Raw genomic sequence first — 13871 nt, 5'->3', positions numbered from 1 at the left:
AAGCGAGAAAGGAGTGGTGAAAGCTCTATCAAAGGGGAGAGGAAACAAGCAAGGAGACTAGCAAAAGACTGAGGTTGGTACTCTCTACTTCTCTCTCATCTATCTCTCATAAATAAAAACACAAGTAACTTTAGTTTGTTTGTTTCTAAGATAGCTACCCATCTTAGTGGGACTGGCAGCTCTAAATGGACACTAGTTTTCCTGATAACAGCTTGAAACCAAGTAATTAGATCAAGGAAGTGATGAGTCTTGGGAAAAGAATATAATGGTAAAAGTGTCTCCCAGAAGCAAATGGGGTCCTCTTTATCAGCATATTTTAGTTTTAACCATGAATGTAATTCATAAAAATTGAATTCACATTCGTAGTCGTTGATCTTGAAAAGGGAGTCTATAAGGGGCATATGATCCAAATCAAGGGAGACAGTAGAGGGATTCCCTTATTCAGCAATCTTCTGTATTTTCGCTTTAGGAGTCATCCTGATGCAGGGGAAATTTAGAAACTGTTTTAATCAAAAGATGGATGACAATGGCGAAAATACACACAGGGTGACAAATAGTGCTTTTGGTATATGAATGGAAGTGAAAAGTGGCAAAGATTGGAGCCATGGGGTATAGGTGCGATTGGGCTTAATTGACTATTTAAATCTAGCTGTAGGCAATTAATTTGCAGAGGGATGTGAATTAATGTTTAACGTGTGATTAAACGGTTAATGAGGCATAGCAAATGCTTTGGAGCGTATGGGTAACGACATTATAACGTGGCGAGTGGTGAATGGGTGAGAGAAAATGGACTAGTGACGTGGAGGTTCATGAATGGATGGAAGATAACGGATTTATATGGCGCGGGAAGAAGTCAATGATCGGATGAGGAAAACCGCTAGCGGATTTCGGGGGGGCATGATGGTTTATGGTTTCGAGCTTTGGGGGTCCTAAACACTGTGGGAGTGCCACGTCGCAGAAAATGGCAGCCATTAAAACTGCTTTTCAGACCCCTCCCCCCCCTCGTGTTAACAGGAAATGGCTGAAGGGGTTCTGAAAAGCTTCCTCCATCATTGATCCGGGCGGTGTCAATGATCTCCATTGGAATCTACTCGATGGTTATCGGCGCTTGACGTGACATTTTGTCGTTTCTTCCGGTGCGAAAAAAGCATATAATATGACTTATTTGCAAGGTTATCAAGCCTTATTACAATAATTAAATCCTAATTAAAGAATTTAAGCACTGATTAATCTAAACAACATTTTTAAAGGCGCATTTTGACCTAGCAACCTTAATTTTATTTCTAAAGCAAATATTTTTCTTTTATTGCTTATCTAACATTTTCATTTTGCCTTCCTTTTTTTAGAGCATCTACCCTATCATTTTATTTGATATGGACCTAAAATAATAATCACTCCTAACATTTTTATTTTCTATTTTGTTTTTGGTCCATATCCTAACTTATCATTTTTTTCTGTGGCATTTTGATTTTTTCATCTAATAACTAACTTATCAAAAATAAGAATGTTACAACAAATCCTATTTGTGTTTTTTAATTGAACCATGATATATTGTAGTTCATTTTGAGTATCAAAGTGACTTGCATCATAGCCTAAGATTGTACTTATTTTCTTAGTCTATGAAACGAGAAATCAAAATTGTTATCTTTTTTAATAAAAGTTATACTATAGATAAAAATTCAAACTAGAGAAATAATTAACAAATCCATAAACTAAAATTTAATGAACATCCATAAACAAGATTAATAAACATCCATAAACTGAAATGACGAATATATCAATAAAATGTCCATATGAAAATATATATAAATTACATTACATGATCATCCATAAAATGAAATAATAAGCATCCATAAACTGAAATAATGTTCATGCATCCATAAACTGTCCATGTATGAAAATATACAAAGTTTGTATCACATGTGAATGTGCCCTATGAAATGGAAAATGAAAGTGAGTTAAAGATCAAAGTTTCACGGGATGAGCTCTGAAAACGCGCGGAACTAGGGTTTTCTGCAGGATTTTAGAGTTGGGCACCATGGAGGGGAGAGAAGGGGGGAGCTCCACTCCCTCCTACAGTCAAGTTGTATCAAACCGCTTCAAGAAGCCCATGGAAGCGAAAAAAGGGGGGTACAAACAGAGGAAAACAGGAATACAGCAGAGCACAGAGGCAGGCAGAAATGCAGGAGGAAGTCAGAAGAGAGAAGCATATAGGAGTAGACAGTCAGAAGGCTGGCCACAGCAGTAGGACAGGACCATGTAAACCTAAGGCAACCATCACACCTCGAGTGGTGTTAAGTGATCCAGCGCTACAGGTGCACAGGGAGCACATGGCGACTTATGCGATGATATGTAAATTCATGGGGTTCTGGCCAACGAAGAAGGCACTACACACATGGATAAAGAACCATTGGAAACCTAAGGGAGAAATAGATCTACACCTTGGATCCAAGGGTTTCTTCACAGTTGTGTTTACGAACCTAGTGGATAAAGACAGGGTGTTTGAAGGAGGACCCTACTTTTATGCGGCTGCAGGCCTCTATATGAGACCTTGGGTCATGAACTTTGTTCCAGAGCGAGAAACATTTACTCTATATGAGGCCTTGGGTCATGAACTTTGTTCCAGAGCGAGAAACATTTACTCTATATGACGCCTTGGGTCATGAACTTTGTTCCAGAGCGAGAAACATTTACTCTATATGAGGCCTTGGGTCATGAACTTTGTTCCAGAGTGAGAAACATTTACTTTGATGCCGATTTGGGTAAGACTATATTCCCTACCTCTAGACTACTGGCTGCCAGAATCATTAAAAGCCATAGGTAATAAACTAGGGCATTTCTTAAAAATTTTAGAAGCCACTCTGCGAGGAAAATATACCTCCTTTGCCAGAATATGCATGGAAATGGACTTTTCTGGGGCTTTGCTAGAGGAAATAATCCTAGAAGTATTTGATGAAGAATGGGTATAGGCAGTGGACTATGAGCATGTACCCTTTAGATGTCGCAAATGCCATGAACACGGGCACCTCTTCAGAGACTGCCCTTTAAGTAAAATGGAGAACAGTATCAAAGAAACCTCAGGTAAAGAGACTGAAAGCTTTACCAAGGTGGGAGGCAGAGGAAAAGGAGGGAGAAAAATTAAAAATAAAAAAATATCTATGAGGAAAAACAACCTAGTCATAATAGGTTCAAGACACTAGAAGAAGAAGAAGGGGATGAAGGAACGAATCAAGTTATTAAGGACAATACTATAGAGAAGGAAAAAGATGAGAGCATGGAGGAAAGACCTGATAAAAGCCAGCAAAGGGAGGATCAGCCAAGCACTATGGAGCTTGATAAGGACCAAGAGATGACCCCAAGCGAAGTGGGTATGGAGGATCATGAACTACAGGACATATTGGATAGGGAACATCTCGATCTAGAAAAGTTCCTGGAAGAAGGAACAACCAAAGGAGTGGATTCGCTATCTCAAGATGAATTTAACAGAGTACAACAACTCTTTCTCTGGAGAATGCAGGCAAAGGGTGCAGGGATCAAAAGAAACTATGATAGTCAGGACAATGAAGGGGTTAAAACTATGGAGGCAACAGGGGGACAAGCTCCCAAAAACCCAGGAAGGAAACGAGGAAGAAAAAAACAGAATGAGCTGCTAATTGAATGTGGAAAACTCATGATCAACTCAGGTAAGATGAAAGACCTAACTAGTTACTCCTTTACAAATCTTTCTTAATGAAGCTTACAACATGGAATATTAGGGGTCTAGGAAGCAAAAGGAAACAAAGAAATCTCAGCAATAGAATGAAAGTAGAAAATCCAGATATGATATTTATTCAGGAAACAAAATGTTCAATAGAAAAAATAAGAGAAATACACAACAAATGGTTGATTAAATATGAATATCTAGAAGTCAAAGCAGATAAAACAGCAGGAGGAATTCTCACACTTTGGAACCCTCAGAAACTAGGAATTCTAGATGCTGAAGCATCTAGGAACTATTTATCAGTGGTCATCCAACCTTTGGGGGACAAGGAAGTTTATTTGATTACAAATGTTTATGGTCCACAAAAGACTGAAGACAAACTCGGGCTTCTTACCTCACTAGAGGAATTAAGAAACAGGCATTCGGGTATCCCCTGTATTCTGGGAGGGGACTTCAACATGATCAAGTCCCTATCGGAAAAAAAAAGGTGGAACCAGATCACTAGGCAGAGATTCCATAGCATTTCAAAATTTCATAAACAACATGAGGCTAGTAGATACAGAGACAAGTAATGGTATCTTCACCTGAAATAATAAAAGGGGAGGAGAGCATTAAGTGGCCTCAAAACTTGACAGATTTATTATCTCAGAGGACCTCATCCTTACAGGCCCTGACTTGTCAACTACGATACTCCCCTTTGGTGGCTCAGATCACTGGCCTGTTCAACTTGAGGCGTCCTTTATAGGAACTCCAAGAAACAGACCTTTTAGGTTTGAAAACATTTGGCTTACCCATCCTGACTTTATCAGCAATATTGAAAAATGGTGGATAGAGGATATGCAAGTAAATGGCACTAAAATGTTCCTCCTGCATAAAATATTGAAACACATCAAACTTAGGCTTAAAGATTGGAATAAAAATGAGTTTAGCAACATTTTTGAAGCCAAAAAAATAGTTGAACGAAAGCTACAAGAAATTAACCAAATCCTCATCACAGATGGCTTCAACAAGGAGAGAAAGGAACAAGCTTACCATCATCAACAGGAATGGGAAGGATTATGCAAACAAGAGGAGATATTTTGGAAATAGAAATCAAGGATACTATGGTTAAAAGAAGGAGAAAGGAATACATGATTTTTTCACAAATCTACCATGGATCACAGGTCTCATAATAGGATTTCAAAAATCAAAGATTCTCAAGGTAATCAACTCAAGCTGTTCTGGTTCAACATTTCCAAGGCATAGCTGAGGAACCTCTTTTAGACAGATCTCAATTCATTAATGAATTTACAAAGCACATTCCTAAGCTTGTGACAAGAGAAGACAATTATAATCTAAACAGACCAGTGAATGAAGAGGAGGTTAGCGGAGTCATCAAAGAAATGCAAAAAGGAAAAGCACCAGGTCTAGATGGCTTCAATGTTGACTTCTTTAAAGCATGTTGGGGAATAGTCAAGCATGATATCATTGATGTGGTGGAGGACTCAAGGAAAAACAAAACTGTTTTGAAGGCGCTCAATACCTCTTTCTTATCATTGATTCCAAAGCAGGTTAATGCTATGACACCAAACAGATTTAGACCAATAGCGTTATGCAATGTGGTGTACAAAATTATTTCCAAAATAATTTCCAACATGCTCAAGACCCTTCTTCCAACTCTCGTGTCTAAGGAGCAAACTGGATATGTGGAAGGCAAGCAAATTCTCAAGAATATCATTCAAGCACACGAGGTGGTTCACTCACTTAAGAACAACTGGCAGGTAGGAAAGATTATGCAACTTGACCTAGAAAAGGCTTATGATAAGCTAAGTTGGGCTTACATCAGGGAAGTTCTAAAAGCTTATGGCTTCGATCATAACTGGATAAGATGGGTAATGGCCCTTGTAACTTCCTCCAGTTTTTCAATCCTGTTAAATGGTTCACCATCCACAACCTTTAAACCTACGAGAGGTCTCAGAAAAGGAGATCCACTCTCACCCTTCCTCTTTATTCTCATGATGGAAGAGCTTGGCTATGCTATCAAAATTTCCAAAGCAGAAGGCCAAATCTAGGGTCTCAAACTTACCTTGAATGGAGAGGCTTTGACCCATCAACAATTTGTGGACGATACCATGCTGCAGGGTACCCCCACGGTCAAGGAAGCTCTAGCCTACAAACAAATCCTGAATGACTTTTCAAAGGCTGCGGGTACAGAGGTAAGCCTTACCAAATCAAAGGTTTTCTTTTTTAATACTGACATTGCTATTCAAAGACATATATCTAGAATTCTAGGCTTTCAAAGAGATATGCTACCCTCCAAATATTTGGGAGTACCTCTAACAGACAAACCTCTGAGCAAGGAAGTTTGGGAGCCTGTGACCAATAAGCTCCAAGACAAAATCCGGAAATGGACAAACAGGTCTTTGAATTTCGCAGGACGACTAGTACTCACAAAATTTGTCCTTCAAACTATCCCCATCTTTATGTTTTCAGCCCTTCCAGCTCCTAAAGGAGTTATGCAACAATGCAGAAATATCCAAAGAGATTTTCTTTAGGGCAAAGGGGAAGAGAAAAAAATGGGCTTTGGTAGCATGGGAAAAGATCTGTAGACCTAAGACTCAAGGAGGTCTGGGACTTGATGACCCTGAAATACTTAACAAATTTTTGGGGGAAAAACTTTGGTGGAGATGGCTAAAAGATTCGGCTTCACCTTGGGCCAAAATTTGGAAACAGAAATATGCAAACAATTGGCAAGAAAGGGATCACATCAAAATGTCTGGGCACATCAAAGGCTCCCACATTTGGAACAAAGCTTGGGAGAATAGAGACATTGTTCAGAAACACAGTTTTTTGGAAATAAGGGCTAGAAACCTTGCTTGGTTTTGGGAAGATAACTCGCAACAGGAACCTAAACTGTTAAGAGAAGAATTTGCCAATCTCAAGAACGATACTAACAACAAAGGGTTACACAGGGTAAATGACTTCTGGGATCAGGTAAGAAGCGAGGGAAAATGGAGAATATGGAAGAACCTGGTATACAGTGATGACTCCCCATTGAAGGCACAAGCAGAAGCTTTAACAACCATCTTGGAACAGAGAAAGATTCTGACATCAGCAGATTCAAACCAGCTGAGATGGGGCAAAAACAATGAAGGTAATTTTAACCTCAAAGAGGCCAAGCACATAGCCCTTGGACTTGACTATCCAAACCCTGATGGGGTATGGAAGGACCTATGGTAGAACCAAAGCTGGATGAAAATCAAATTGTTTACATGGTTAGTGCAACATAAAAAAATTCTGACCTGGGAAAACCTTAGGAAAAGAGGGGTTTCCAATCCATCTAGATGCCAGCTATGTGAATTACAAGAGGAAACTATGGATCACCTACTCAACCTCTTCCCATTCACTTCCACCTTGTGGAACTGGGTAGCTTCAATATTCAGACAAACAGACAGGGACTTGGGCAGCATTACTAGTACTATGAAGAAGTGGAGGAAACATTTCTTTGACAATGAAATAATCAACAAAGCTTGGGCTTTAGTTCCAAGCTTTCTAATATGCGATGTCTGGAAAGAACGTAACACCAGAATATTCAAGAACAGGAAAGGTTCTCCCCAGAACATCATGGCTCAGATTTTAAGACAGCTCAATGAGATAGTAGGGACCCACATTAAAAACCCCCTTGAGGACCAACCTAAAGTGAATGTGCAGATACTACTACATTTGGGTCTTCAGAGGCTTGTCCCACAGGACAAAAACATGAATGTAAGTCATATAATAACTGATAAGGATTTCTGGCAACCCCCCCCTCAAGGATTTTTGAAATGCAATATAGATGGGGCCTCAATAGGAAACCTGGGTATGGCGGGGTATGGAGGAGTAATAAGAGATGAAAAGGGTTTCATAAAAACCATCTTTCATAGCAATTTGGGAAAATCCACTAGCAATATGGCAGAGCTTATGGCCCTTGAGCAAAGTCTAGAAATCTTGAGGGACTCAAATCTCCATAATACCATAATTGAAGCTGATTCCGAATTGATTATTAATTCGATCAAGAAAATTTGCTATGGCTCTACTCCAGATAAATTCTCGAGACATTGGCGGATTCTGCAAGTGTATCAACAGATTCAATCCCAACTGCAGAACATAAGAACCCTTAGTTTTACTCATGTGCGCCAAATAGCCAACAAAGTAGCAGACATATTAGCTAATGAAGGAGTGCTTTGTGCTAAGAGAAATAAAATCTATGATTGGATAGAGACCCCCCAAGGCAGATTGAGGGAAGAGTGTCTCAGACAAGCGAGTGCAGACAGGGAGCTCTATCAAAGCAAGGGAAACTAGAAGGATGTAGACTAAAGGAAACAGGGGAATTTTGATCTTTTATGGTGAAGAAGTGCATGGATATCTGGTCTTCGGGCAGGAATTTGTACCCTGAACCCTTCATACCCAAAGTTATCGGGCGAGAATCAATTTAAATGACAAGTCTTTGTATGAAAATGAAATTCTCTAAAGAAGATCGCCTTTGAATTAGCTTTGCCAAGCGTTTGGTTAACGTGCTAGCAGTTAGGCAGATTTGAAGTAATCCTAGGGATTTCGCATGGCAACTTGCAAGGAGGTTACCATGCCTGTTGGACCTGAACTTAACTTAAACGATGGCTTTATTTGACTTCGGGTCCGGGTGCGGTGTTATCTACCGTGCTTGTTTCTCTTCAAGGTTGGGATTGGTGGATTTCGGGCGGACTACATGCTCGAGGGTTATCCCCCCAGGCGGACCCGAAATCATTATATTGCGGTCTCTATTTCCTCATCGGGTCCGATTCAAGAATTAAAGAGTTTGCATGTTTTCGTTCCGATATGGAGCCTCGTCCGTCAGATCTCTGAAGGCGGATCGAACGGTCTTGGCAATTGTTTGTATTTTAAGGTATCGTAGTTATGTTTTGTGGGCCCTGGGCCTAGATTTTGAGCCTTTGGCTCAGTGCCCAAGGCTTTGTGAGGCTCGTTAGCTCTATGGCCCACATCTCCTTTGGGAATGTTATACTTTATGTAATTTGTTTTTTCGATACATTTGAATAGAAGGACTGACTCTTACTTAAGCAAAAAAAAGGAAAAAGAATGTGCCCTATGAAATGGGCTTGAAAATATATAAACTATTTATGATTCACTCTAGAAAGTATCACTTTTAGAACTCTTATGTGAGTTTCGTTGTGCAAAGTAAGCGTCCATAATCCGATACTGAAATATAACATATTCAAATTCAAATTAATTAGAACATTATTTATACAAAATAAACAATATGGAAATAAATGATTTTGAATTGTGCATTTAAATAGTCCCCTACTTGTGGCTCAGTCGAGTGCAAATGGAAGTCAAGTGGTATGGGGGTCTGATCAATTTGGGTTTGGTGCTCCCCTGCCTATGGCTCAATGCCTCCATACCCAACATCCCACTCATGCGTCCACATAACTATGGCATTGACACCACTCTGCATTTGGGCCTATGTACACAATGGAAAAGACAAATTATATTTAGTCTATGAATTAATTAGCATGCATACATGTAGCTTAAAAAAAGAAAATGTTGAAATCTTAAAAATAAAAAAGTTTACCTCAAATGTTGATCCATGTGGTTGTACATAGTGACTCTCCTCCACATGTGTTTTATGAGGTGGAGTGATCCACACTTATGCAGGAATGCAACAAAATACAAAAATAAACATATACACAGAAATGCAGCAGAAATATAACTTCATTTCATTAATATCAACGAACTAAAATACGCTTACATACATAAATGGAAATAAATTAGCTCAGGAAAAGTAGTTTATCTCTGAGAAGAGATGTGGCGGTTGCACGCCTCTGAATTGTGTTACAATGAGGCTCGAAGGCCTAGTTATTATTGAGAAATAATGGAAAACCCTAAACATCCAAAATTTAGCCCTAGGAGATGAAGCATCAAAACTATGGGCCCCGTTTGGGTAAATTGGTACATCAATTTCTCGGGGTCGTAACTTTAGCATACGATCTGCATTTGATGCGCACAATAACTCATTAGAAAGATCTATTTGGGGACTACAACTTTCGATTGAAAACATGAGTCAAAGACTCATGGTTGCTCGTTTTCCCAAAAAAATGTTATTTAGGGACTCAAAACGGCTCCGAAAGTTCAGGACCCGAAAAACAGCCAAAAATAGTAAATTGTGCTACAATTAAGGAAACTGAAAGACTAAAAGAAACAATGGTGGGGGTCCAAGTGGAATAGGCGGGTGGCCACCAATATCCACCTATATCAGTCCTCCCCCCTTAGGAAGAAATGGTCCCCATTGTGTTGAGTGCCTCCATAAGATGGGGAAACTTCTATTGAACTTGATCCCTAGTGAGCCACTTGCCATAGTGTAGTATTTGGCTAGCTTTGACAATCGGATCCAATTGTATATGTTGTTAGCAAGTATTCTTGATCTGTGTGTCCATGATCCGATCAATTGTGGCATCTTTCATGCAGTCTGGGTTTAACTCTATTAGTGTGACTTGTTCTGCAATGTCTAAAGTGTCCAGTAATGGTGGAAAGTATGGTTGAAGGTGGGCCACATTGAACACTGGGTGTAGGCCAAGGAATGGTGGAATGTTGAGCTTTAAATAATTGTCCCCTACAGCCTTAGTGATGGTGTAAGGCCCATATCGGAGTAGGCGAAGCTTGCAGTGGGGCCCAATGAGGCGCTCCTTCTACAAATGTAACCAAACTTCATCGCCAACCTGGAACTTGTGTGGCACCTGATGTTGATCATGATGCTGCTTGTACTTAGCATTGGCTCTGTCCAATGTGTCATGTACCTGCTGGAGGATGTGCTAAATGCACTCAAAGAAGTTGTTAGCCCTGTCAAATTGAGATTGGACATGAGCCGAATTTTCCAGAGTAGATGAAAATGGTATGGCCACATCAATGGGACATAGTGGCTGGAAACCCAATCCCACCTAAAAAGGGCTATGGCAAGTTGAGCTATGGAGAGCTCTGTTGTAGCTGTGTTGGACATAGGGGAGGATTTCCTCCCATGTGCATGGATGCTTTGAGTTGTACATGTGAAAAATGTGTACGATCATCCTGTTGACGAACTATGTTTGACAATCAGTTTGGGGGTGGAAAGTCATGGACTTAGTGAGCTTGGTATCCAACTTCGACCAGAGACTTGACCAAAATGTACTTAGGAACCTGTTGTCCCAATCTGAGATAATGGACTATGGGATCCAAAAGTGTACCCACACCCGTTCAAAGAAGAGCTTAACAGTGGCTTCTGTTGTGATACTATTCTTGCAGGCTTCCAGAATGGCCATCTTAGAGAATATGTCGATGACCATGAAAACACAATCGTTTCCATGCTTAGTAGAAGGCTCGACATGTAATCCATGGAGATGGATTCCCAAGGTCGACTAGGAGTAGGCAGAGGAGTATATAGTCCTTGCTTCTTGATGGTCGGTTTGGCAATGATGCGGGCAACGTAGGATCTGATGTACTTCCCAACATCCTGTCAAAGGTTTGGCCAATAAAATACTTCTACAACACTGCCACTATTTTCTCTACCCCTAAATGTCTAGTGACCCGATTGTAATGCGCCTCCCAAATAATCTTGGCACACTCACTTGAAGGAACGCAGAGGTGTCCCAGGTGGCATAACAATGCATCCTAGAGGTGAAATTTTGGAACTTTCTTGCCTTCCAGGAATGTCTAGTATGTGTTATTGAATTCTGGATCGCTCTTGTAAATATGTGGCCACCCCACAGTCTCGTTCCCACAAGATTCGAGCATAGTGGTCAGCACCAGGACCGGCAGTCGGTTGAGGCAGTCTGCAATATTGTTGGTGCTTCCATTCTTGTACTTAATGTTCAAATAGAATTGTTGCAGGTATGTGTACCATTTCTAATGGTGATTGTTCTACAACTTCCCTTGTGTTTTTATGACTGTAGGGGTCGGTGGTCTGTGTGGATGACCGTTTCCTTCCCCAACATGTAATGCTTCCATTATCAATAGACCAGCACAATGGAATACATCTCTTTGTCATAGGTGGGATACTTTCAGACTGTGTCTGAAAGTGTCTCATTGTGATATGGCACTGTATGCCCCTGCTGAGTATGAACTACACCAATAGCATAGTCGGAGGCATCTATCTCGATCTCAAATGGTTGTTGCAAGTCCGATAATGTGAGCACTGGTGCAAAGCAGAGGCGATGCTTCAAATCTGAAACTTCCTTCTGTTGGGATTCAGACCAAAATAACTTTGCTTTCGCTCCTCCCTTGGTAACTTGACTCAAGAGCCAAGTGATATGAGAGAACCCCAACATGAACCTGCGGTAGAAGTTGGCAAGGACTAGAAAGTTGTGGATCTATGTTAGAGTGGTTTGGGATGGCCAATCCCAAATGACTTGTATCTTGGTTGGGTCCACATGCACACCCCACTCATCAATAATGTACCCCAGATATTGAACCTGGGTCATACCAAAAGTGCATTTCTCCAAATTGGCACACAACATATGTTTCTGCAGGGTTTGGAGGACCTGCCAAATATGATGGAGGTTCTCTTCCCAACTCTTTTTGAAGATCAGAATGTCATCCAAATACACCACCACGAATGAGTTGGTGAAGGGTCGCAAGATGTCTTCCATCAGCCTCATGAAGGTTGCGGGGGAATTTTTCAACATGACTAGCCATTCAAAAAGGCCCTCCTTGGATTTGAAGGCAGTCTTCCACACATCGAAGGGTTCAATCGGTACCTGGTGATAACCAGACTTCAAGTCAATATTCCTAAAATATTTGGCCCCCTTAAGCTAGTCCAGAAGGTCATCAATCTGTGGGATTGGATACTTGTTCCAGATAGTGATCTTGTTTAGTGCTCGATAGTGAATACAGAGTCTCCAGGTCCCATCCTTCTTCTGTACCAACATGATCGGGCTCCCACAAGGTGATGAACTTGGCCTAATGTGCCCTTTTTTCATAACTCCTGAATCTTCCTCTTGATTTCATCATTCTCTAAAACATAGTGTCGATAGATCGGTCCATTGGGTAGCAACGTGCCCAGGGTCAGATCGATGGAGTGCTTGACTTGACAGTGTATAGGTACCCCTGTGGGTGAGGTGAAGATGTCCATGTACTCCACAACCTTGTCCATCTATTTTTGTCATGCAAAGGAGCCCTATCTGGAGGTCGTGGCCACACTATTCTTCTTTCCCTCAGGGAAAATCATAAGGGAAACAAATTTCCCGCTCTGGGAAATGATATTACTATTTTGCTTCATAGTGATCAAAGAAATGGTGGTAGGCAGTGCTGCCTCCAATATGTTGTACAACTTATCACCTAAAGTAATAATAAAAGTGCGAAGCCTAGACTCATACACATCATGTCGCTTCCACAGGTATGGTTGGCCTAATAATACATCACAAACTTCAAGAGGAGCAACATCACAAAGTACCTCATCCGTGAAGGGATTAATTTTGTAGGGAAGGCGACATTGTTGGCTGACATGGAGATCTCGCCCTTGGTGAACCCACCCGGTGGTGTACGACTGCGGGTGTGGTGTGGTCAATAGGCCCAACCGCTTCAAGATCTCTCCTGAAATGAGGTTCTTTTGGCTCCCGCTACCGACACTGAACTGCAACGGGGAACCCTTCACCTGCATCTATGAGTGGAAGAGTCACACCCCCTCCTCTGGATCTTTGAGCTCATCCTTCTGGATCTTGGTGGTGGCAACGGTGGCACTAGGCTCCGCAGCGATAATATACTTCCTTTTTCGTTCCCCTTGTTGATTTCTGACTCAGAGTCAAAACATGCATCTGATTCAGAAGCCTTCAACTCGGCCACAGTGACTTCTTGGCTCGACACTCACTTGTGTTGTGAATGGAACTCACACCATTTCCCTATGTCCTTCTTTATCTTCGTGGTGTTGTCCTTCGCTTGCAGCTTCCACGGGTTGTCCTGCGTCACCCCGCCTTTGCTTTGTCCTTTGTTTTGCGGCTTGGGGGTTCCTTTCCCTTGCTTTATATTCGTAGATCCAAATTCTCGCTTCTTCTGTTTAAATTTTTGCTCGTTCTTGATAGCGTATCGATAGGCGGCGCCAAGCGAGGAGATGTCCAGGAACTCCATCTCGTCCTGGATGTACTTGTGTAGACAACCACGGTACTTGAGTACCAAATTCCGCTCAGAATCCTTG

The sequence above is a fragment of the Pinus tabuliformis genome, chromosome 8 (assembly GCF_031772625.1).
Source record: "Pinus tabuliformis cultivar Carrire ecotype Pingquan chromosome 8, CPIR1, whole genome shotgun sequence".
NCBI lineage: Eukaryota > Viridiplantae > Streptophyta > Pinopsida > Pinales > Pinaceae > Pinus > Pinus tabuliformis.
The sequence above is the reverse complement of the archived record's forward strand: the minus strand, read 5'-3'. Positions refer to the sequence as shown.